The sequence below is a fragment of the Pezoporus occidentalis genome, unplaced genomic scaffold, assembly GCF_034315485.1.
Source record: "Pezoporus occidentalis ecotype Australia unplaced genomic scaffold, CSIRO_AGI_Poc_V1 ctg166, whole genome shotgun sequence".
NCBI classification, from domain to species: domain Eukaryota; kingdom Metazoa; phylum Chordata; class Aves; order Psittaciformes; family Psittacidae; genus Pezoporus; species Pezoporus occidentalis.
This window is the reverse complement of record NW_026913488.1, coordinates 1451992-1478384: the sequence shown is the minus strand read 5'-3', so window position 1 is coordinate 1478384 and position 26393 is coordinate 1451992. Positions and strand designations below refer to the sequence as shown.

The window sequence follows — 26393 nt, the reverse complement described above, 5'->3', positions numbered from 1 at the left end:
TTTTCAATGCTGTTTAAGTATTTGGGTAGTAAAAATGACAGCTGACCATGGTGAGGTTTAAGATTAATTCTTAATACATTTAAAATCTGGATCACAAATTAAATTCAGTGCAGATCGTAAAGTAGTAAAGGGACAGCCATGACAATAAGTACATGGCAAAGGTCTGTAGAAAAATCACCGCTGAAAATTGCCAGCTGAGAATTACAGTTGACTGATTCTGTCAGCTCAGTGCTTTGTAGGAACAAAAAACCAAACTGGAATGTTATCAAGGGAATATAGAGCAGAGCAGAACAGAGCAAATGCTATATGTCATTAAGCATTGCTTAAATACCATAAAAAGTGGGACTGTCATCCATTCTTCTGAAAAGTGGTGCAGTACAATTTGAAAATATAAAAGTTGATAGCCAGAGATAATTGGGGCACTAAACAGCTTCCGTATGTGGCTGTATCAAACAAATGTTGATGTTTTAGTCAGGAAACTGGGCGAATTTTAACATGGAGAGAAAAAGTCATGGAAAAGATGAAAAAAATAAAGAATATTCATTGATTTCAACAATACAAGAATTGGAAAGAATTAAATTAAACTTGTTTAACCATATTATATGGTAAACAATTGAAAATGCTTTACCACACAGTGCATAAGTGAATTGTGGAACTCACTGCTGCAGGGTTTTAAATATAAAAGCTTTGTTCTTATGTATTAAAATAGTAATTCAACCACCCGTCCAATGACTGTTAAAATAAAACATGACATTTCTAGCTTAGGAAGTGCCTGAGCCTTAGATTTCTAAAAGTTGTGAGGATATAGCAGAAGATTCTCTATGCTTGGACTACTTTGATGTCTTGTCCCTAAGCAAGTTGCTGCTGTTGGAGATAGCATGGGGGACAAGACAGACTATGGGCTGGTTTACTTAATGTCACGGCCCTTCAGCTGTAATGTATATAAAAAATGGACCATAATAATAAAATTTGATAGGGCAAACACACAAAGGTCTCATGAAAACGTTCATTTACATAAATATTTGCATTTGCATACACTCAAATATTATGCATTAATGTGTACAGCAATATTAGCATAGTGTTAATATAGAGTAATCACTGTACTTATGATCATTATTATGTAAGCATTGATGTGATGTGGTGATTACTGATAATGATGGTTGGCACTTGGTTTCCACTGGGACTCTTTGGTTTTAGTTTGTTTCTTTTTTTAAGGTACTCTATTTTCCAAGGAAATGTTAGCCTAAAGCAGAAATCACTGGATAAAGATGTCTGTATTATAAAACAGTCCAGAACAATAGTCTCATGAGTCCTTTTTTTTTCTTTTTTATCTTTTTTTTTTTTTTCCCAGAAGTTGATGCCTCTTCTAATATTCTTTTATCTTTAAATGTAGGGAGATTCTGAACAGTAGTCACATTTACTAGAATAGCTTCTGGAAAGGAAAATAAAAGAATGATCACATGATGATGGGAAATTCAATTCAAACTAAAGTTTTCCATAAATTATTCTTACATGTGTGGACATGTCATCTGTTTTAATGTACGTATTAAGTATGCACCTAAGACAAGAGTCACAAGAGAATCAGGAATGGTGTCCGAGACAGAGCCCAGGAATCCTGACTTCTATTCCTCAGCTCAAACACCAGAAAATGGTGTCTCCCTTGTTCAAGCTTTGTGTAATTTCACAGCAGAAAGTAACAAGTAGTAAGGGGTGGAGAGATTTACTGATGCATCTGAGGAGGCAAGCTCCAAAGCCTAAGGCTTACATTGCCTTTCAAAACAATTTTGGCTATGAGTGCTTGCAAACAGATGTCAAGCTGGGGAAAAAACTGATCAGCAGTGCCACTAATTTGATGTCCTCCATGCTTCAGTAGCTGGATGATTTCCCATCCTGGATTACTGGCCCATTAAACCTGTCTTTTATTGCATAGTCATAAACCTGAATGACAGAAAATAAATAATTAAGACTAGTCAAATAGAAGGCAAAGAATCTGCATGACCCCATTTGTCTAAGAAAGTGAGGGACAAATTGGAATCCAAGGGCTAATATAAGGAAACATAAAAAGTGTTTGTTTTCTATAGCACAGACCTGAGACGTTTATAGCAATGTGGGGAAAGCAGTAGGTCCGTGGGCTGAGCTGTTATCCCAATTATCTGGTGTGCCAGGAAGGAGAAATCAAACATACTTTCTATGCTCTTAGTATTACTTTCACCTTTCTCCCAGGAAGAAGAACCTTAATAAAACTGCCTTTGAAACTGGACTTTTAGGGATGGGACATTCTTAAAAGATAAGGCTTGTGTTTACTTTAAGGAAAAAAATCACAGAATCACCAGATTGGAAAGGACCTCAAGGATCATCTGGTCCAAACTAAATAACTTTAAATCCTTAATTACTGTTGGGTATGAAGAGGTGATCGGAACTTTCAGAGCGAACATTCTTGAACTGAAAACCTTACAAGTTCAAGCTTGTACTACCCTTAATGTGGAGTACTTGACCATTATGCACAGCTAAAAATAAGTGAAGAACAGTGTCCTACTATGCTCGGTTTTTCTTTCTAATAAACTCTATACTCTTAGTCTGTATAGTATTTTTAATATTGCTACTTTCTGGAGAGCCTTCTTCAAAGACAATGAAATTCATGCAGGGCTTTCCTTTAGCTTCAGTATACTTAAAGACGGAGCTTTATCAAGTCAGAAGTGGTTTGAGTTGCTTGCTACAGCACCAGCTGTTTGGTCCTTCAATCTGGAGGAATAATTCAAAATCAGAACTGAATCTTCAGTATTGTAATGCATAGCCGTCTATACCTAGTCACCAGATTAAAAGACATAAATGTTCTATTGCCTTTAAGCTGCACCTTCAACTACAGAGACGTTGCCACTTTGTTCTCGTTTCCCAAAGCTGCAAACAACACCACTGAATCTGATTGTTCACGAAGAGTCTGTATGATTTGAGTCATTAATCTGGTGTGAAATACTGCATTTTTAAAAGCAGAGTAGTTTTGCTGAATCAATACTAATATTTCAGGCAAAGCTGAGACGGTTATTCTACTATGGCTACCTATTTTTCTACATAATTTCTGTTCCTAATACTTATCATCCCATAAACTTTTTATCAGATAAAATCCAGATATATATTACAGCATTTATTTGGTTATAGAAATCCAACACAAATTTTGGAAGTTGCTAGTTATGCTAAATAATTGCAGGTGTTCACAAGATGTACCGTCATATATATATAATATATTCTATCTCACAATTTTTGCTTTATCTGTCCAAAATAAAGACTGGAAATCTAGATTAAAAATGATGATTTAGGCCTAAAAAAGTAAGTCTAATCTAGTTTCATTGAATTTTAATGACCTATGAATTTAATGCTGTTTCTGAATCTCTGTGTTCTGAGATCAGTCTTTCATAAAGTGCTTCTGTGATACCTATATCAGAATGGTCTTCTGGTCAATACAAATGAGGTGCCTATGAACTGACAATATAACTGTTTGTAACGTTGCCTTCTCCTCCACATATCTCAGGAGTGAACCGGTTTTCTTTGAATTCACTCATATTTTGGATCCCATGTGAGAATTGCACCTATAACCCCATTTTCTGGGTCTCACATGTTTTGGAAAAAGTAGGAATCTGTACAACTTGGTTCAAAAGAAATCATGAGGTACACCATTCATACAACTCCGGAAAGCCTTCCTTCCTAAGAAGGTGTTTCTTTCAAGTATTAGGTGTCACTCCAGATTAGTCCAGGCTTTTTTGGAGGGTTATTTTATTTTAGTCTCTTAATTCTTGCCAAAATGATGAACTGGAAACTGTCAGATGTCAGTAATAACTAATGCATGCTCTTTTACATTGGTTGTGTTGGAGTCTCTTGCTTGGCTGTTGCCCAAGTCCTGGTTTACTCAGACATGTGGGTAGTGTGGATTTTTCCATGACTTAGCCACAGATTTTGGTTTTGTGGCCTGTGTTCTAATAAATTCTGTTAAGAGTCAATAAATAACTGTGGGCATTTCACTTGAAAAGATACACTTAAAAAAGCCTTCAGCAACAATAAACCGTTTATGTGGAAACTGATAAAACTTGTCTGTAATTTCTGTTAACAAGTTTCTAGTTCTTCCTGTCTTTTCTTTTCATTTAATTCTTCTACTTTGAGTTTTCTCTTATGTTTGCTTCACAGAAGCATCATTAACAAGCAAAGCCTGGAAAAAATCTGATTATTTATCTTCAATAGCAAAGATTAATTTGTTGTGCTGAAGACAAAATAACATTTTAATGATAATCAGGGGTATTTAAATAGTTTTCAGTAAGAAAGATTAATGCAGTTTTGATAACTATTATAGCAGTCTATTGAGGGCAAACGGCTAATACACTGGCATCACTGATTTTATGAACTCATTTTATTTTAATTCCTGCTGTCATACAATGCAGTATCTTTGCATGTTGCAGAAGCATATATAAATATAATTTTCTACACCAGATAGCATGGTTAGGAATATGCAGTGAAAAATGTCTGAACAATTATGTAAAGTTGTTGTGATTCTTGGAAAGCAGAGTCTAGCAAGCATTTGAGTTCTAATGTGATATTTTTATTATTATTATTTCACATTTAACAAAAGCTATTTTGTGTGTGGGTGAACAAGAAGATTATATTGTACCTAGCAAGAATGTTAATATATTATTTTTTATACACTGCATTAATAAAACAAGTGTAATGAGCCATAGTGGTGTGCAATATCAGGTCAATGTGAGAATTAAGCTGCAAGTAATTATACTAAGATTGGTTGTATTCTAATTATCCTATAGCTAATAATACAGAGATGATTGGCTGAAACCAAAATTATTTGTTCTGGTAGACTTTTAGTATAGTCTATAACTGTTACATTGTCATTGTGCTTCCATGAAACAGTATGTTCATTTGTATTTCAGTAAAAGACCGTACCCCTCAAAGAGGCAGTTAGTAAACTAACTTCGAAATTGAAATAAAAAAATGTTGCTAGATTGTCAAAAGCAATGACACAGAGTCCCTGCATTTATTCTAGGTTTTATAGTGTGAGTGATGTTAAGCAAATTTGGATTCCGCGTATCTCATAATGCAAGAATGACTGAAAAAATGATCCCTATGAAACTAGTTATTACCAGGGAGAAACAGTGGATGGATACAGTTATAGTCTGAGTGCAAACTGGACACTAGTCTTCAGTGCAAACTTACTTCGTGTGCAAGCTGTTTGAATGCAAGCTTATTCTCAGCTGTGAAGTTTAGGAAAAATTCCAGGTACACACAAGAAACAACGGGGAAAGATCTGGGGTTTGTTACATTAGCACATCAACACCAATATAAAAGGCACTGTTATGAGTATACCCTTGTTGGGTAGGATTCTCCTCATCTTGTTGTTCAAGAGAAGAAACAAATGTTCTGTGCAATCAGTTAATCATCTTTCTGTGGGATGTGGTAAATGCCTATCTGGTACTAATAATTTCATTCTGATGATTCTAAACCATTTATGACTGGTTTTGTCTCAAAGGCCTTTAAACACTTTATATAATACATCTTCCTGTATGGAATATCACATGTTTAAGATGAGGCAGAAAGGTTACCCACTCGGCTCATCACTGGTATATGACAAAATCATGGGTTATAAGAGTCAAAAGAATTAGTAAGAAGACTCCTTCATATGGTTCTTTAGATGAGAATATCCAGATTACACCAAGCTGTAATGAGCCTGCATTTGGCATCCAAATATAAAAAAAACAGGCTGGCAAATCATACTGGACTTCAATTTTCTTTCTGGCTTATGATGTTGGAAATAGAATCATAGAATAGTTAGGGTTGGAAAGGACCTTAAGATCATCTAGTTCCAACCCCCCTGACGTGGGCAGGTGACAAATCACACTAAACCATGCCACCCAAGGCTTTGCCCAACCTGGCCTTGAGCACCACCACGGATGGAGCATTCACAACTTCCCTGGGCAACCCATTCCAGTGCCTCACCACCCTAACAGGAAAGAATTTCCTCCTTATATCCAATCATAACTTCCCCTGTTTAAGTTTTAACCCGTTACCCCTTGTCCTTTCACTACAGTCCCTAATGAATAGTCCATCCCCAGCTTCCCTACAGCCCCCCTTCAGATACTGGAAGGCTGCTATGAGGTCTCCACACAGCCTTCTCCAGGCTGAACAGCCCCAACTTTCTCAGCCTGTCTTCATAGGGGAGGTGCTCCAGTCCCCTGATCATCCTTGTGGCCCTCCTCTGGGCTTGTTCCAACATTTCCATGTTCTTTTTATGTTGAGGACACCAGAACTGCACACAATACTCCAAGTGAGGTCTCACAAGAGCAGAGTAGAAGGGCAGGATCACCTCCTTCAACCTGCTTGTCACCTCCTTTTGATGCAGCCCAGGATACGGTTGGCTTTCTGGGCTTCCAGCGCACACTGAAGTTGGCTCATGTTAAGTTTCTTATCAACCAACACCCCCAAGTCCTTCTCCACAGAGCTGCTCTGAATCTAACATTACCAATGCAGGAGAAATTATATCAAACTAAAAATATTTATGGAACACAAGTCTGTTCTATCTGTTATTAGCTATGGAGGGGTTCCGATATTTGAGAGCATTGTGTGTTCTGCAAATTATATAGGTTTAGTGGACAAAACAGTTTGTTTTGGGGGAAATTTTGCCCAAAGGAAATGGTTCCTAAAGGGACCATTCTGCAGAGATCCCTGCCCCATCCACAAGCAGAAACTAACAGAGACTGTCTTTGTAGTTAATTGTGATTTTGACTCAGAATGTAAATTTATTTAATATATAAATTTTACAACAAAAAATATTCTCAAGCAGTTTTTATCAACAGTGTAGTTTTCAGCAAATTTATCCCTCTTTCTCGTTGTTTACCAGTGAACATGCTTTTCCTTGCATGAATCTGTTTATTATTCAAAATCTTCATAAAGATAAGAATACTGTTTATCTTAAAGATTGTCCATCAATTTTGCTCCAATACTATTACAATGAATACTGGCTCATCATAATTTTCAATGCATGCTGCTTAATGGATTGCATCATTCACAAGTTTCTGGGTTTGCTTCTTGTTTATTTCTCTATTAAGAGACCTATAAGCATGAGCTGAAGCAGAATCAGACATACATGTCCTCACTTCTGGGACCTAGGGAGATACTGTCCTTCTGGGCTCCTATCTCATTTTGAGAAGCCTCACAGTGGAGATTACCAGCAAATTCTCCTCATTTTCCTAAGCTGATGAGGATCCAGGTAATAAGTTTTCTACAAGCAAGGAAACTATTCAACCATGCAGAAATTCTTGTTACTGAAGTAAATGAAAGATCATTATGTGCATCGCTGAGTTCAGTGTAAAAAACAGCACTGTGCTAGTTAACTGGTGTAACTGCTGGAGAGCAGGATGGGCTGGTGTCGTGGTTTAAACCCAGTCAGATAATTCGTTCGCTCACTTCCCCCCCCTTTTCTTGCCCTCCCCCTGCTCTCGGAGGGACGGAGAGGAGAATCTAAAAGAATGCAACTCCCACGGGTTGAGATAAGAACAGTTTAGTAACTAAGGTACAACACAAATCACTGCTGCTACCACCAATGATAATAATGATAAAGGAAATAACAAGGGAAGAGAACACATCATCTCACCACCAGCTGACCGATAACTCACCCCCCAAAGCCCGACCAAGCTCTGCAGTCTCCCAGCCCTTCCGGCTAACTCCCAGTTACCTCCTGGGCGTGACGTGCTGTGGTATGGAATACCTCTTTGGTCAGTTTGGGTCAGGTGTCCTGTCTCTGCTTCCTCCTGGCCTCCCCTCCTCCCTGGCAGAGCATGAGGCTCACAAAGTCCTTGGCCAAACCAAAACATCGCTATCAGTTCTGTTCCCAGGCCGAAAGTCAAAACACTGCACTGCACCAGCTACCAAGAAGGAGAAACATGACTGCTACTGCTGAACCCAGGACATTATCCACCCCTTATTCCATACCATTCACGTCATGCTCAGATCCCACATTTTCAATATACTCTTATCTTAGTGCATAGACAGTCCCTATAAAGCTGCTGAGTCCATCTGGTCCATGATGTCAGGCTCCATCTCTTGTAACAGAACAGGAGAGACTGTGTGCAGTGTTCACACTCGTGAATAACCTGGGCTATAGTGTCCATTATTAAGTCCACCCCTCGATCATAAGTCCATCTCTATGTTGCATCTCTGCTCTGATGGCCTGAAGTGCCATGGGCCCACCAGGCTTAAAATAATTCACTGTCCCCTTAAACAGTTTCTGCAGCTTGTTGCTGGGGACTCCATACAGCTGCCTTCCATCTCCGATGCTTCCAAAGCACTGGAGGGGCCCAGTGGACTAGATCCTTGCCCATACTGTCCCACACACCCTGCCACTCATGACTGTCCAGCCTTGGAGAAAACCTTTTGGTCCCCCTATATCCTCGTCTAACCCCAGACAAGACCCAAACCTGACTCTGCTTAACTTTTGAGATCAGACAAGATGATTGTGGGTAGAACACAGTCTGTGTGTGTGCCAACATGCTGATCCCCATCACAATCATCAGGCAGGTCCCAAGGATACCCAAAGGCCATTCAAAACCTTCAGAACTCTCAGTTGATGCTGCTGTACTTGTCACTGGGGCTGGTGTAGCTGCTGTACTTGTCACTGGGGCTGGTGTAGCTGCTGTGCTTGCCGGCTCTCCCACAACCAGCTTCTCTTTTCCCGAGTCCAGCTCTTCCTCCTCTGCCTTGCTGGGAAATGCTGCGTGGTCTCCTGCATCCTCCTGGGGCTCGGCGGGTGGCTTCCAGGGGATGCTCTCGGCCGTCGCGGGGCTCGGCTCGGCCACGGGGCTGGGCTCCTCCGCGGGGCTGGGCTCCTCCGCGGGGCTCGGCTCTTCCGCGGGGCTCGGCTCTTCCGCGGGGCTCGGCTCTTCCGCGGGGCTCGGCTCCTCCGCCGCCTTCTCCCGCTGCTCGGCAGCCGCCTCCTTCCTCTCCTCGACCGCCCCGACCTCCTCCACCCGCAGCCGTCCCCTCGCGGCCTCCGGCCCCGCTGCCGCCGCCGCTTGGTCCCCGGGGCCGCTCTCCCGGGCCGGTTCGGCTGCCGCCGGCTCCTGGGGCCGCTCCCCCTTGGCTCCCCGCGGCCTCACGAAGATGGAGAGTAGGGTGAGGGCCAGGACGGTGAAGAGCAGCCGGACGGCCAGGTGCAAGTCCACGGCCACGTCCGTCCCGCCCTGCTGCTGGAGCCCGCCCGTATTACAAGCCATTGCCATAAAGCACAGTGAGACAAGAACCTTAGCCCAAGCCCCACATTTGATAAACACTAACACAGCAAATACCGGCTCTAAGTAAGTTACAACATTCTGAAGCTGTGAGATCAACAAGAACAGCTCTGAGAGCCAATAAATCAGCATTGTGACGAATGACTATTAATCCAGTCAAATCTGTCGTTATTTCAACCCTTCGTGCCCCACGTTGGGCGCCAAAAAGAACTGTCGTGGTTTAAACACAGTCAGGTAATTCGTTCGCTCACTTCCCCCCTCTTTTCTTGCCCTCCCCCTGCTCTCGGAGGGACGGAGAGGAGAATTGAAAAGAATGCAACTCCCACGGGTTGAGATAAGAACAGTTTAGTAACTAAGGTATAACACAGATCACTACTGCTACCACCAATGATAATAATGATAAAGGAAATAACAAGGGAAGAGAATACATCATCTCACCACCAGCCGACCGATAACTCGCCCCCCCCAGCCCGACCAAGCTCTGCAGTCTCCCAGCCCTTCCGGCTAACTCCCAATTACCTCCTGGGCATGACGTGCTGTGGTATGGAATACCTCTTTGGTCAGTTTGGGTCAGGTGTCCTGTCTCTGCTTCCTCCTGGCCTCCCCTCCTCCCTGGCAGAGCATGAGGCTCACAAAGTCCTTGGCCAAACCAAAACATCGCTATCAGTTCTGTTCCCAGGCCGAAAGTCAAAACACTGCACTGCACCAGCTACCAAGAAGGAGAAACATGACTGCTACTGCTGAACCCAGGACAGCTGGCTGCTCTGTAAGTGCAGGGGAACCAGGAGTTAGGAATTGGGAGCATTGTAAACATGGCATCTGGCTTTGTCAACCCATACACAGCACCTGGGTGAAGTGAGCAGAGTATATCCAGGTATGGGCATCAGGGTTGGCTGAATACAGATCCTCAAATGAGTTGTGGTGAAGAGGCAAAGCCAAGGAGAAGAAGCCAGGAATAGGAACTGCAAAATCAGGGTCAGGATGAGGTCTGGTGACGACAGTCAGCATCAGCCACAGCCCTGGGATCATCAGATGAGGTATGGGATATAAATCGGATATATTAGATATGCTATCTATATTAGATATAGATATATAGATTAGATATTAGGGAGAAATTCTTCCCTGTGAAGGTGCTGAGGCACTGGCACAGGGTGCCCAGAGAAGCTGTGGCTGCCTCATCCCTGCAGTGTTCAAGCCCAGGTTGGACGGGGCTTAGAGCAACCTGCTCTAGTGGAAGGTGTCCCTGCCTGTGGCAGGGGTTGAAACTGGATGAGGTTTAAGGTCCCTTCCAACCCAAACCAGTCTGGGATTCTGTGATCAGGCAAGTCCATAAAGATGAAGCCTTTTCATATATGAAATTATCTAGCAAAACTTGCATCAACAACTGATGGTTAAGTTATAGGGAAAACCGTGTTCAGAGGATAAATAATTTCAACCCTTTCATTCTGATCAATCCCTTAAATTCTCGAGGTCTTTGAAGAATCTGAACTTTGTGGTAGATCTTAGAACCTTAACATACCTGCATTCAATTTATGAAAGTTTCTAATGTGTAGGTGGTGTGAGTAAGGAAACTTCTCAGAGCCCTTTGTAACCAGCAGGGTTGCAGTCAGATTTCATAAAAGGTTATAGAAACTGGGAAAAGGATCTTAGACATGTGAAGTTAAATCATCTTTCTCTCCTCTGTTTTCAAAACTATTTGATATACTAGAATGTGAATGATACAAGTTATTACATTACATTACAATAAACTGCCATCTAGACTGTGCCTGTGGGGCACTGGGTTGAATACTAAGCAAGTCTGTGGAAGACAGACATTTGTTTAGGGTTATGCTTTGCACATTTGTAGTGGGTTTGATTGTTTCCATTTTTAATGGCACTTAATACCTACATCTGAATCAAAATCTGTGCAAAGAAGCTGTAGCTTCTGTTACATATATCATGATCTTAATTTAATTCTGCTATATACTGTGAGAGTGATAGTGTAACTTTGCTGGACCTGTGAAAAAACATTCAGAGGGATTTTTTCCTCTTTTTCTCCTCAAGTTTCCTTCACAGTTCTGTCCTGTTGATTAACACAATACAAACATAATATTTATATTTTAAAGACAGCTATTGAGATCTATGTGTCTGTGGCTCAATAATATGTAGATTGGGGGGGGGGGTAGGACAGTAGAAATGGAATTTAGAAACAGATCTGAATTAATAATTATTAACACTGTCTATGCAATTTCATTGCTTTGCAATTACCTTAGAAGGGAGTCCATTAGACTTGTAGGTACATCCTGTATAACATAGGCTCAGAGGAATACAGTTTTTTTTCCACAGGAAAGTCACTTTTCGTATCATTTAAGGATTAAAACGAAGGACAAAAATTATGAAGAAAATCCTGCAGTCTGTATTGCAGATTTAGGGTTTTTCACCCCAGTAGAACTAGTAGTTTGTTCCATAAAATTCAATTCAGGTTTGTGAAATTAGTATTACAGATCTTCCACCAGGAAATTAGTAACAAGGAGCCATTTACTTTTATTAAAGACACAGAAGATCTTTGCTTTTTCAACAGGAAAAGGATTTCAAGGATTTTCAAGGATTGCTTTTCCCGAGCTCAAGATCGGAGCATTTCGACACGTAGGAAGTCAAGGAAGAGGGCCAGGAGACCTGCGTGGCTAAATAGGGAATTGCTGGGTATGCTCAAGTGGAAGAGGAGAGTTTACAGGTCATGGAAGGAGGGGCTGGCCACTTGGGAGGAATATAAGGCTGCTGCTAGAGGATGTAGGAAGGCAGCTAGGATGACTAAGGCCTCCTTAGAATTAAACCTGGCGAGAAGGGTCAAGGACAGCAAAAAGAGCTTTTTCAAATACATGGCAGATAAAACTAACACCAGAGGCAATGTAGGCCCACTGATGAACGGGATGGGTGCCCTGGTGACAGAAGATACAGAGATGGCAGAGTTACTGAATGCCTTCTTTGTCTCTGTCTACTCTGCTGCAGGCAGTCCTGAAGAGCCCTCTACCCCTGAGACCTTAGATGAAGCCAGGTCAACGGAGCGGTTTGCCTTAGTCGATAAGGAATGGGTTAGAGACCAGTTGAGCAATCTGGACATCCATAAAGCCATGGGTCCAGGTGGGATGCGCCCGCGGGTGCTGAGGGAACTGGCGGAAGTCATTGCTAGACCACTCTCCATCATCTTTGCCAAGTCTTGGGAAACGGGAGAGGTGCCTGAGGACTGGAGGAAAGCAAATATCACTCCAGTCTTCAAAAAGGGCAAGAAGGAGGACCCGGGTAACTATAGACCGGTCAGCCTCACCTCCATCCCTGGGAAAGTGATGGAACACCTTATCCTTGGTGCCATCTTAAGGCATATCAAGGATAAGAGGGTTATGAGGGGCAGTCAACATGGCTTCACCAAGGGGAAGTCATGCTTGACCAATCTCTTAGCCTTTTATGAGGAAATAACACGGTGGATGGATGATGGCAGAGCGGTGGATGTGGTCTACCTTGACTTCAGCAAAGCATTTGACACAGTCTCCCACAGCATCCTCACAGCTAAATTGAGGAAGTGTGGTCTGGATGATCAGGTAGTGAGGTGGACTGCGAACTGGCTGAAGGAGAGAAGCCAGAGAGTTGTAGTCTATGGGGCAGAGTCTAGTTGGAGGCCTGTAACTAGTGGAGTGCCTCAAGGGTCAGTGCTGGGACCAGTATTATTTAGTATATTCATCAATGATTTAGATGAGGGAATTGAGTGTACTATCGGCAAGTTTGCTGATGACACTAAGCTGGGAGGAGTGGCTGACACGCCAGAAGGCTGTGCTGCCATTCAGCGAGACCTGGACAGGCTGGAGAGTTGGGCATGGAATAACTTGATGAAATATAACAAGGGAAAGTGTAGAGTCCTGCATCTGGGCAGGAACAACCCCAGGTTCCACTATAGTTGGGGAACGACCTGTTAGAGAGCAGTGTAGGGGAGAAGGACCTGGGAGTCCTAGTGAACGACAGGATGACCATGAGCCAACACTGTGCCCTTGTGGCCAAGAAGGCCAGTGGCATCCTGGGGTGTATTAGAAGGGGGGTGGTTAGTAGGTTGAGAGAGGTCCTCCTTCCCCTCTACTCTGCCCTGGTGAGACCGCATCTGGAATATTGCGTCCAGTTCTGGGCCCCTCAGTTCAAGAAGGACAGGGACCTGCTGGAGAGAGTCCAGCGCAGGGCAACTAAGATGATTAAGGGAGTGGAGCATCTCCCTTATGAGGAAAGACTGAGGGAGCCAGGTCTCTATAGTTTAGAGAAGAGGAGACTGAGGAGTGACCTTATTAGTGTATATAAATATATAAAGGGGGAGTGTCACGAGGATGGAGCCAGGCTCTACTCAGTGGCAAACAATGATAGGACAAGGGGTAATGGGTACAAACTGGAACACAAGAGGTTCCACTTAAACTTGAGAAGGAACTTCTTCTCAGTGAGGGTGGCGGAACACTGGAACAGGCTGCCCAGGGAGGTTGTGGAGTCTCCTTCCCTGGAGACATTCAAAACCCACCTGGACACATTCCTGTGTAACATTATCTAGGTGTTCCTGCTCCGGCAGGGGTATTGGACTAGATGATTTTTCGAGGTCCCTTCCAATCTCTAGCATACTGTGATACTGTGATACTGTGAAAGGTCTGGGTCTGCTGTATAGTCTTCTCTCTTTTTTATATATCTTCTATAGAAGTGATAATCTGTAAGGCTACAATCAGCTAGAGTAATGTAATTATGTATGCATGCATATAACAAGTGTTTTTACCATTTATTGAATTATTATTAGCGATGGTTTCCCCTCTCTTCTTTTGAATGCTAATAAATTAACAGAACATGTCTAACTGTGTGGTTTCAAAGAAACTTAGCTGACTTTGCCTATTTGCAAGCTCTTGTGTGGGAATTGTATAGTTTCATCTATATGACACTGTGTCCTGCTTTGTTAACACCTATATTTAGATTCCAGGTGAATATTATTCCCTGACTACATGCATCTGGCAGCACACAGAAAGAAGCTGATGCCTACCCAAGTAGCCACATCTCCTATATTGTGCTCACAATTAAATCTTAAATTCACATCCAGTAACCTCATAAGGGTTTGGACTAAACATAATATCATATGGAATCATGGATTGGAAGGGACTTTACAGATGGTCCTTGCTGTCCTAAGGATCTCTTGAACTCCACCATTACATGGTCACTGCAGCCAAGCTGCCTTTGAGCTTCACAGCAAGACCGAGTGGATGAGGCCCTCTAGAGACAGGAGTAGCCTTGCATTCACAAGCCTTGGTCCTCATGGGGGACTTCAGCCACCCCAATATCTGTTGGAGGGACAACACAATAGGGCACAAGCAATCTGGAATGAGTTGATGATAACTTGTTTCTGCAAGGAAAGACCCATAAGGAGAGGTGCTGTGCTGTATCTTGTTTTCAACATCCCAGTGAAAATGAAATTCACAGCAGCCTATCTGTCAGAGTGTACAGGTAGAAACTGCTCTGTTATTCCTCGTGGGGTTTTGTGTTTGTTGTCCATATACACCATTTTTGGATAGTGTGTATGGAGTGTTTAAACAAAACAATTGTAAGAACACAGCACAATAACTGTTTAATCAGGAGCATCTGTAATAGAGATAAATTAGGGAGAGTCTGAGTGGTATACAGAAGCAATCTGTTAAATGTGATCAGAAACAATAAAACGATAAAGTGGAAATCCTTTGTGGTTCATTTTCTGCCAGGTGCACCTATGGTTAAAGAAGGACAGTGATGAAAATTAATTGTTTCCTACAGAACTTTCTTGAAGAGTCAATCACCATCTGGAGACGCAACTAGCTTTCAGGAAAAGTTCCACAGATGTGGATAATATTAATTGTTGGGTTATGCAGGGAGAAAATTAGAAAGGTAAAGGCACATCTGGAACTTAACCTGGCCACTGCCATAACGTACAATGAATAATATTTTTACAAACATATTAGCAGTAAAAGGAGGGCCAAGGGGAGCCTCCATCCTTTACTGGGTACTACAGAAAACTTAGTAAGCAAGGATGAAGAAAAGGCTGAGCTACTTAATGCTGCCTTTGCCTCAGTCTCTGATAGTCACACCAGCCATCCTTAGCTGTACACTCAGGGTACTCAGCTCCCTGAGTTGGATTGGAGAGATGGGGAGATGATTGAAGTAACTATAATTCAGGAAGAAATAGCAAACGGGATCCTGCTCCACTTAGACATACACAGGTTTATGGAGCTGGATGGGTTCCACCCAAAAGTGCTGAAGGAGCTGGCAGAGAGGAGCTTGCCAAGCCACTCTCCATCATCTATCAGCAGTCCTGGTCTAGTGGGCAACCAGACAAGCGATCTCTGTCACATTCTCCTTTCAGGTAGTTGTAGAGAGTGATAAGGTCCCCCTTGAGAAGGATGGAGCAAGGAGGCGTCTGGTCCCTTCTCCCATGTAGCGAGTACATGTGCAGGTGAAATGGCCTGACGTTGTGACAGGTGAGGTTTAGACTGGATAGCAGGAAAAATTTCTTCACTGAAAGGGTGGTCAGGCATTTGAACAGGCTGCCCAGGGCTCTGGTGGAGTCACCATCCCTGGAAGTATTATAAGAAACATGTAGATGAGGCCCTCAGTGATGTGGTTTAGTGGTGGAATTGGCAGTGCTGGGGTAACAATTGGGTAATTGGCAGTCCTGGGGTAACTGATGGTCTTAAAGATCTTTTCCAACCTAGCTGATTCAATGATTCCATGATTCTATTAATAAGAACATTGCGTACTTACACTGAGTCTAATATTTGGAACTCAGGAGCAGTTCATAAATACAGTGAAGATTCTCAAAATCAAAACTATAGTAAGGTAGTTGTCTAATAGAACTAGGAAATCCTGTGGGACAAGCAGAAAAAACATTATGCTTCTCTCTTTTATTTAAAGTGACCCTTGAACTGTCTTGAGTTTTCCATGGGATTCTGATCAGATGGGTCTAGTGAGAGAGAACCTTGATCCAGTTTTCTCTTCTCTGAACTGCTTTTGGTGTTGTGCAAGATAGCCTTTTATTCAGTGTCCAAAGCGAAGGTGAATGAATTATTTAGAATGACTCAAAATCAATGCATTTATTAAAGATTATATCAAACTGAAAGTGTACATGAAATGACACATTCTGACCAAAGTGAAAAGTGTTTTACGGCACTTCCAAAAACTTTGAAGGTACAGAGATATCAGAGTTGTATGAACCTCCTGTTTACCCCTTTGTTGCTAGTAGTCCTTGTAGGATTACTATATGAAATACGGATGATCTATATGCAGGTTCTTTTTCTTTTCTCTCAATTCAGAAGAAGACCTCAAAATTTCAGTTTTCACAGGGCAAAATGGTTACAGGGTTTGATCTACTACCAAGATATATTGTGAGCCTTGAGATGAGTCTCAGAGTAATTATTGTAGGAATCTGAAGCTGCATGTACTCTTTAATAATCATAGGAAATGGGTTATTCCATAGTAATTTATTGATTTAATATATTAAGTTATTTCATTTTCCTCCTTTCCAAGTACATATTTATATGAGTTACTGATGTATTGTCTGAGTGGTTTCCTGTAGTACAATAAGCAAAATGTTCACCATCTGTCGTACATGGCTCACCCTTAGCATAGGAGGAGTGATATATGATCAGCTAAGTGTTTTGTTTTGTCAATGTTCTGCTTTGTTTGATTTTTTAAATACATTCTGCTGTATATTTATCTTAGAAAAAGTAGTTTAAAGAAAAATAATCTTGGACTTGAATGAAACGAGATTTCACTTTTAGATCCTTAAGAAAAAGTTATTTCTATAGTTGGTTTTAAGAAAGCTTTGGATAAAGATTCATTGTTGCTAGAGAGGATCTTAATGGTGGTTTAAAAATCCTTATTGCATTTGAAAAGTAAAGTTATCAACTATAGTCTTTATTCAGGCACTTCAAGTAATGCTGAAGATATTATACCCAAGGTGTTTAATTTATTATATTTAATTTAGATATTATTCCAATGTGTTTAATGTGGGTCATTAAACACTTTGAATATAATATCAGAGATTGTGAGTATCTCTGACAAGGTGATGTCATGTGCTAGGAACCAGATCTAATGTAATCCTTGAGCAAGATGCATACCTATCAGAACATGATGTTTGATGTCTTCATGCCAGAGTTTACTGCACCATAAGCAGGAAGTGGGAGCATGAGTTTCAGCTATAAAAACCCATCCCTGATTTTCTCAATGAGTACTGTGCATGGTCCATCAGAAATTGCACAGGTTTGTATAACAGGTAGTCTGATCTTTTAAATTTAGCATACAAGATGGGCTGTGAAGCCTTTGAAGGGCAGCTGTTACAGACGACTCTACACTTAGTGGGTCATCACGTAAGTCTTGAATAGACAAGTCCCTTAGATTTTAGCTGTAGATAGTTATTCTTGAACATCTGGTTAGGTGAGTGTTAAAAAATGAGCTGCATGCATTCATCAGTAGGAAGCTAAATAAGCATAATGCTTCTGCAGCCGTACTGTCCCTGGCATCCATACTGTCCCTGTGAGGCTTTGACATCAGCCATACGTATTTACCAGGTTTCTCAGAAAAATCTCAATACTGAGAGAGCCAAACATCAAACCTAGCTGCCTAAAAGACACAGGGAAAGCTTGGGATTCCTTCAGGCTCAAAAAGGAGCCACAGAGATTGCTCGGAGGGAGAGAGAAACATTCCTAATTAAAAAAATAATACAGAAATGAGAATCTATTCTGGAATCAGTGAGAAGAGGCCAAGAAGCAAATAGCGGGATAATCACCAAAAGCTGTATTTGTTAGATCTTAAAAAAAGAAATAAAAGTAAATAGGAAAAAAATACAAACCCAAGATAAATGACAGGAGAATGTGAAAGGATGAAGGGGATCAACTATTCACAGAGGCTGTGTTGGACACAATATGCTGTTGAATTGTGGTCCTGAAGTTAAACTTGTGTCTTGTTTATGTTTTAAAGGAGATTGTGTTGAAAATGAGCAATAGCAAGGTTTTTGCAGGAGGTAATGGAGTAGAAGTGAAAGTTGTTATAGTCTTAAATCTTAAAAAAATAAAATATCCTTAAATCAGAAGAATTGGACAATGTACATCCTAGAATTCATAATGAAATGGAAGATAGAATTACAGGTTTGGTGCAAAGGGGGTTATAGTAAATATCTTGAAAAAGATAAACATGGTGTCTATGCTTAAGAAAAAAGACAAAGGAGAAGGTTCTGTACGCTTGAAGAATAACAGTATATAACGGAAAACAATAATTTGAACAAGTTCTGTAAGTGAATTAACTGAAGCAATACTATTTGACTATCTGGAAAACACAGTTGGCTTCAATTCTTTTTCTGTTTTGTAAAACAAAGTATCTTAGCTGTTTTACATACCAAAGAAGCAAGGTGCCTTTTTTGTTTTCCTTTTTTTTTTTTTTTTTTTTTATTCTTTACATAAAACTCCCTCCAGGACCACTGGGAGATCAAGATCATGTCATGTAGTTCTGGCAATGAGATTTCCTTATTCTTTCACTAAGGTTTTAATTTTCACAAATTAATAGAATCTTACAATGTTTTAAGTGGTATTAATTCACCATCATTTAATCATAGAATCATAGAACAGTTAGGGTTGGAAAAGACTTTAAGATCATCAAGTTCCAAGCCCCCTGACATGGCCAGGGCCACCTCACATTAAACCATGCCACCCAAGACTCCATCCAACTTGGCCATGAACACTGCACAGGTTCCCTGGGCAACCCATTCCAGTGCCTCACCACCCTCACAGTAAAGAACTTCCTCCTTATATCCATTCTAACTTCCCATGTTTAAGTTTGAACCTGTTACCCCTTGTCCTACCACTACAGTCCCTAGTTTAATATCCACCCTCATCCGGATACTCTTTCTTTATTTAAAATGTAAAGTATTTCAGGTTTTATCAGTCAGTCCTATAGACAGAGTTTAATTTTAAAGCTTTCCCCCCCCTCAACCAGCTCATGAAGTTAATATTTCTCACAAAAGAACTAATTTCTCAAAACCCCACTCACATTCAGTTAGCTAGTCATAATAAAATTATCTGCTGTGTGTGGCCACTGTGAATATTGTTTGTTGCAACTACAGAATGATGCTTCCAGAACATGCTGTCTATGTCCACTGTACAAGTACATGTCAGAGATCACTTATAAGTGCATGAGTTTAAGCTAGCATAACCATGGACTCAGTGCAACATGGAACCAAGATAATCACCTGGGTTTTGCAAGGCATGTTGCTTAGTTTTCAGGGAATGGGATGACTAAATCAGGCAGAGACCATGGACATGTAACCCCACTTTTTTTTGGTTTTGTGACAAATGGTAAACACATTCTGGGCTCTATTGCACATGGCAGATGTTTTCACACCAACAGTCAGTGCCACTAGTATTACTACGTAACAATAATCAAATTGGCACAATATCATCTTTTGCTTGTATATAGCCTTTCCGTGTCTTGCTCATTTTACAATCAACTTTTGCTTCATTGATCACTGTGCTACAGGACTCCCATATAAATGGAAGATGACTATGTGTAAATACAAATGGCTAATTAAGATGCCAGTTCAGGGAGCTCAGTAGCACAGTATGCATCTAGTGTTTTACAGAAAAATAAAACTTTTCACATTCCAAATGTGCTTTTTGAATTCCTTTTTCATCTGTAGTTGTTTAGATATTCCAGACCTCCTATGGAGTCAAGTGAAAGGGTAATGCATCGCTGGAAAGATAGAATCATAGAATCATAGAATCACAGAATAGGTAGGGTTGGAAACGACTTTAAGATCATCTGGTTCCAACCCCTCTACCATGGGCAGGGGACACCTCACACTAAACCATGTCACCCAAGACTGTCCAGCCTGGTCTTGAACACTGCCAGGGATGGAGCATTCACAACTTCCTTGGGCAGCGCATTCCAGTACCTCACCACCCTTACAGTAAAGAACTTCTTCCTTATATCCAATCTAAACTTCCCCAGTTTACGTTTGAACCCCAAATGGGATAAGTTTTCAATTAGCAATAATCAAATCTCAGATTAACCTCATTGGCTATGATGCTACCACTGAGCAAAGCTGTGATGTGACAAAGATGTGAAAAAACACTCTCCTAAGAAGTACCAACATATCCTCTGACTCAGAGGATGCGTTTTACCCTTCGTTGTCACTTTTTGCCATATGTAGACAACATTTGTCAACTCCACCCTGTGACACTCTGTTCCCTGATCCTCATAAAGCAGGCACTAACAGCACCGTTAACTGCCACATTTCTAAATAACTGAACTTTGATGAATAGGCTTAGCTTTCTGGATAATGATACGGGTTCACTCTCCTAAAATCTTTAGGAAGATTCTAACTACTCTTCTGTTTGAAAGAAAAATAATAGAAAAGTGCAGAAAAATGTGAAAAAAAAGATTTTCCTTCTCTTAGGAATATAATCAGTATACACAGCGCAAAATAAATTCCAACTACTCCATTAATGATAACAGTAGAAAGGCTTAAATAATTAAATGATTATTGTATACAGGGATTTCAATGGTATTTGTAATTCACAAAAGTTTTTCAATTATTTAGATTCCTAAAGTGGAAAAAGAAAAAATGAAAAGGAAATTGAAAATCCCATTAACCGTTTCTACTAGCTGTGCACCTACACAGACACGTCTGGTTCCCTTTGCAACTCCAGGTGGTTTAAGACAAAGGGTGTCTTTAGGGAGTGACAGCCAGAAAAACACAATTGGTTTAGAAAGAAGGAATATCTATTCACATAGTATAGGCCAGAGAATAAGTGAAAAGCTCAGAGATCATTTTAAAAGCTATCTAACCCCATAACAAATGTTCTCTTGGATATTAATAGTTCATTTGGGACCATGTCCTGCCAATATGCTTATTTGATAGTTTGCTGCCTGTCACAATGAGCAAGTATCATTGATACATTTCTGCTTGAGCTGGATTTTTTTACTTTCACCGAGGTTTCAACTAGCTTCTTTTAAACTGTTCATTTCCTTTCACAATATTGTTACTTACAAAATTGTACATCAAAATGTGAAAAAAAATCTATTTATATTATTTTGATAAATTGGATTTTCTACAAACAGCTTTTACCAAAAAACATTGCTCTTGAAACTTATTTGGAAACAAAGTCATATTTTCTGATTGACTGTAGCTATGTCTAAGTTATGTAATTTCAAACACTGTAAATATTATGAACTTGACAGAAAGCTCATGAAAGTAAATGAAAGGAATTCCACTGACTTTCGTCATACCCTGTGTCTTGTAGTAAACAGCTTCACAGTCAAGCTCAAATATGTTACAACAATTAGTTAATTGTACCATGGTCATGTTTGCTGTTTCCATGTCTGTCGAGCTATGATACTCGTTGTGATTAGCTGGATTTTTTTTAAACCATCCCAGGTTTAGACTGAAATCTATAATGATGTCCTTTCAAAGTACTTCAATATATGTAGGCTTTTCTAATCAACACATTTTTGCTCATCTGTTGCTGCAGTAGCAGTGAACATTTCCTCTGTGTACTGTGGACATCAGATGAGATCTCACACATTTTGGTATGCTGTTAGCTGTATATACTTTAACAGGTGCAATGCCTGTGTCTGTGTGTAACTACGGCAAAAAACAAAAGTGAAAACAAAAAACCAAACAAAAAAAAGGCCCTAAAAACCCCCAAAATAGCATTTAAAAATTTGAAATTATATCCCACTTAATAAAAAAAAAAAGAATTAAAAGAAAATAGCATAGGATGCTTAGAGATCACTGAAATCTGTAATCCCACAGAAAAGAATTTGATGGTGCATCATTAACTAATATGAAATGGGATGATAGTACCATCAAAGTTTTAAGGGAGAGTCCCTTTTAACAGGTTGGCTGTATAGAAATCATTCTTGCAAGCTCACTTGTCTTCAGAGAATCCAAAAGGCCAGATAAACAAAGAGGGAAGTAAACAGCAAGGTCAGGGCAGCCATTCACTACCTTATAGCTCTGAAACAGTGATGTAAGGCAGCAAGAGGAAATTTTCCCTGGATATGCTATAATGGCATAAAAAATGAAGGGCCTGATTCTTCCTCTGGAAAGTCTTGGGAGCACTTCCATTGCCTTCAATGGAAGAACTGCTGATGGGGGGCAGTTACAGAAAAAGGAAAATCAGATTCCAGTCTTGTCAACCTGACAGCCTTCATTGTCACTTTAACTTTGAAAAAGTGCAAAAACAAGAGGCTCCTTTAAAAAGAGTAAAATGAGCTGCTCAAAGAACCTAAAGGCTGTTACTGAAGTTTCATCTGAAACCATCATATAGAAGAAAAACAACCATCTGTTTTGTAGCTTTACAAAAATGGTATCTTGGATGATTGAGTTTTATGATGACTTGAGTTTGCTTCTTTCAGTTATAACACTAATTACAATTTGGAGAGGGACATTGATTAGATGATGCCACCCAAGTGCTAGTTCTTAATGATGCAAAACGGGAGCTTCAAAACTAAATTGTGTTTTTAAAAATTGTTGTGCTCATAGGGCCTGTATATATCCCTGTCTTTTGCAGCTTGAGGCCAGCAATAATGTTGCTTCATTATTGTAATATGAAGGAAAGAAGGGAGAGAAAAACAAGAAACTATTCTGGCTGTATTTAGAAAAAGAGACTGTACAGGCAATTCAGTGAAGATAAGCACAAGAGGAAAATATTAAATTTAAAACCGTAATATTTTGATTACATGATTAGGGAGCATTATTTATTCTCATTTCTACCACTTAACCTGTTCATCAGCCATAGATAATTTGTTTTTCTCCATCATACAACTTTGAAAGTATGTATAATAATTCTTTGTTTCACTGCATGTTAAACAATAGGAATTGAAATAGCATACACAGCTTGGCATACTATATGTGCTTAAAGGGCCCAAGGTAAAAAAAAACTTTTGCTTCGGTTGGGCCCAGAAGATGCTATCGCACTGCTGTTTCCTTATTAGAATAGACTGGCTGTTCTCCAGTTCTTTCATTCAGTGTGGGTTTATTTTCTTCAGGGTGCTTTTAACTCAGTGTATTTGGTAGAAACATAATTCTCACTCATTGGAGAGGATTTGTACATGCTAAGAAAGAGCTACCAATGCTTTGGTTTGAAAACTACAGCTTCAGGGAAAGTCTGACTTCTTAGAGAAAGGAGTAGAGATCTACCACACTGCTCAGGATACCTTTTAAACATTAGAGAAGCAGAACTCACAAGAATAAATATGTTCTTTCTTCTTCTTCAGTTCAGAACCATTTCTTTTTTTCTTCAGAGTGAGAAGTTACAATAGTCCGTATCATCTTGCTTTGAAATGCAAAATAAAGGAGCCTTCCTCTAAGGAAATGTTGCAGCAAAGTATGCTCTACTTCTCCATAGTATTTTTTCAGTAACTGATATATTTTGGTCACCTTCACTTCTTGTTCATCTAGAGTCACAAAACAAAAAATGAAACTACAGAATTACAGTTACAGCTTGTCACAAGATATTGCCAAATTCATTATTAAGTGTCCTATTATAAACATCTTTGTTTCCTTTATGAAGAATTAAAGAATCCAGAAAGTAAAAGTGAGTGTACTTCCAAATCATAACTAGCTCCTTAATTGGAAGAGAGGTGATTTTTAGATCATGCCTGCCTAGGTCAAATGAATTATTAAATAAATATTAATTGATTGATAAAAAGAAATCTTTCAACAAAGGAAACAAAAAACTATCACATGAATAAATCTATTGCCTGAAACTGAAGCTTAGTAGAAAACAATTTACAGAAAATCCATTTCCTAAAAAATTATTACTTTGGTTGCTCAGCCAGTCTGTTAAAAAGAAATGAATGCCAATTTCATTGACATGAAAGGGATCCATTCTTGGTTTGATAAATAGTTTGACTGATGCTGCAAATATGAAAGAACTTCAGAAAAATGTTTTATATATAAAGATGACAGTTTTACTTAATGCAGTTTGGAAAGTTGCCTGAAGAGGAATAAATGCAAGATAATGTTAAGTGCACATATAAAGTAAAATACAGAGAAATGCAATTTTAAATTTATTCCTTCTTCATTTTTTTCAATCAGTGATAGAAAAATACAAAAAATAGAAGTCATAAGAAGGATACTGTATGTATCTCTACATATCGTAATATAGAGATCTCAGACCTGACACAAAATAAACAAAATTGTGCAGATGAGAAATACAGAGATAATTTGTAGGCCAGAAAAGGTTTAGCCTCTCCTCTAAGACTAAGCAGTTCAAAGCACTGAGTAGTCTTGCTTATTTAGACTTCATTCTTAACTGCATTGGTACAGCCATGTTGTTTCCAGTTCTGGAGCTAGCTTCTAGGGTCTGTGATGGGTGTTTTCATTGCAAGGCACATGTCTTATTTTTAAACAGTGTCAGCTGTTTCTCTTTGTGACAAAGCGCCAGTGATGTGGCTTTGTGAAGCAGATCACGTTCCTCCAGCCTTTGGTCCTTGACCGTGCCCACCAGGACAGCCAAGGGAGGTCAGGAAAACAGATAATGACCTTTTCTTTAGGACACAGTCTAAGCCCCAAGCAGCTTCTGGCCTAAAAGCTTCTTGAGCCAGAGGTGAAATTTTTGTGCTTACTAGTCCTGAGTGAATTTTTCTCCTAGGAACATACTCAGTGTCTTTGTAGGCTAAAGTAAGCTTTTTAACATTTGATGTTCAGTTGTACCACATAGTAAGAATCTTTGTTTATTTTGTAATATAAAGTTAGGAATAAAAGTTAGATAACCATATCTAGAAGAGAAGTTATATAAAGTAAAAAATAAACCAAACACTCCCCACCCCAAAAAAACAAACAAACCCCCAAGTTTTCTGGTGAACTGTGTCAGGAAAATCTAGAAAAAAATTCTGGTAATAAATGTAGTATTTAATGACAGAATACTCTGTCCCAGTGTTCTGTTTCATAGTCAAGAAACAGAGTAATTAAAAATCATGTATTCCTTGCTGTTACAGAGATGAGATGAATTTTACAATCTGAAATAGTAACTACTGGGCTGTATGTCACCAGAGTCCTTTTTTATCTTCTGAATATTCCATCTTTCCAGTTCCTCTTTGCTTTCCGGCTTTTTTTTTTTTTTTTTTTAATTCATAAGTGCTTTTGTGTGAACTCTGCTCCAACCACATTTTCCCATGGTTTCCCACCTCCATCATATATTTTCATTATTATTTATCATTTTTACTAGTAAATCTTAATCTCTTTTCATTCTTCTTATTGCTGCTTTACTGTCCACCTTTTCCTTCCCTTTTTTTATGTACTGCTTCCTCTGCCATCTACTTTTCTTCTTTTTTTTTATTCTTATGTCCATACTCTTTCCCAGCTAAGGACTCCTGTTAAACTGGATGTGAAAGCGGTTTGCTTTGCTCCTCTGAGAACTTCAGCTCTCCAGAGAATGGGAGACTTTTTCCTGTGGTTTTCCTTCAGAAGTTTCTTATACATATCACAATAGATACCAAATCACTTTCATTCTCTCCTGACAAGTGACTAGCCAGGGAATAGATCTCATTACTGACACCATACAAGAGAACAGAATGACATACATTGTGAGAGAAAATGATCCTCAATGTAAGATTATCTCACTTTCATTCAGAATAATGGGATACTGGTCCATTTACTTGAAAACGCATTTTAACTCAAATCTGTAAACACATGTTTCTGTGTAACAATGTAAGGCATTCATTCTAGCATTCCATGGAGATCAAAATGTTATTGGTTACTTGTATTATTAACATTTTAATGTACTACATGTCACAAAAGGTTCCCTTTTCGTTTCATATTGTCCTTCATATTATGTAGTACTTCATCACACAATGTGCTGTCAACAGACACAGTAACAAAGAAAAGCTGATGTGGTGTGACAAGATGGGCAGAGGTCACTTTGATACTACATGATGTAGTTTTCCAGAACATGTCAGCAATGTCATATTCTTAATATTTTTATTAAGGTTTTTATTAAAAGCTGTCTGCGTTTATATATTTTTTATGTAGTTGAGCCACCATTCTACTCTATTCTCCTGAGATTTCTAAGATATTTAGGCTTCTTATTTATAAAAATCAAGGTG

General features: G+C 39.7%; 1 protein-coding gene and 1 non-coding gene across 2 annotated transcripts in view; one reads left to right on the top strand and one right to left on the bottom strand.

Annotated features, from left to right (window-relative positions):
• Positions 1–26393, top strand: part of RIT2 (Ras like without CAAX 2) — a 145818-nt gene that overhangs the window by 68438 nt on the left and 50987 nt on the right. The window lies entirely within an intron of this gene.
• Positions 20303–20384, bottom strand: LOC134160941 (U4 spliceosomal RNA). The gene has a single exon (XR_009963749.1). It is a non-coding gene; the product is annotated as a U4 spliceosomal RNA (small nuclear RNA).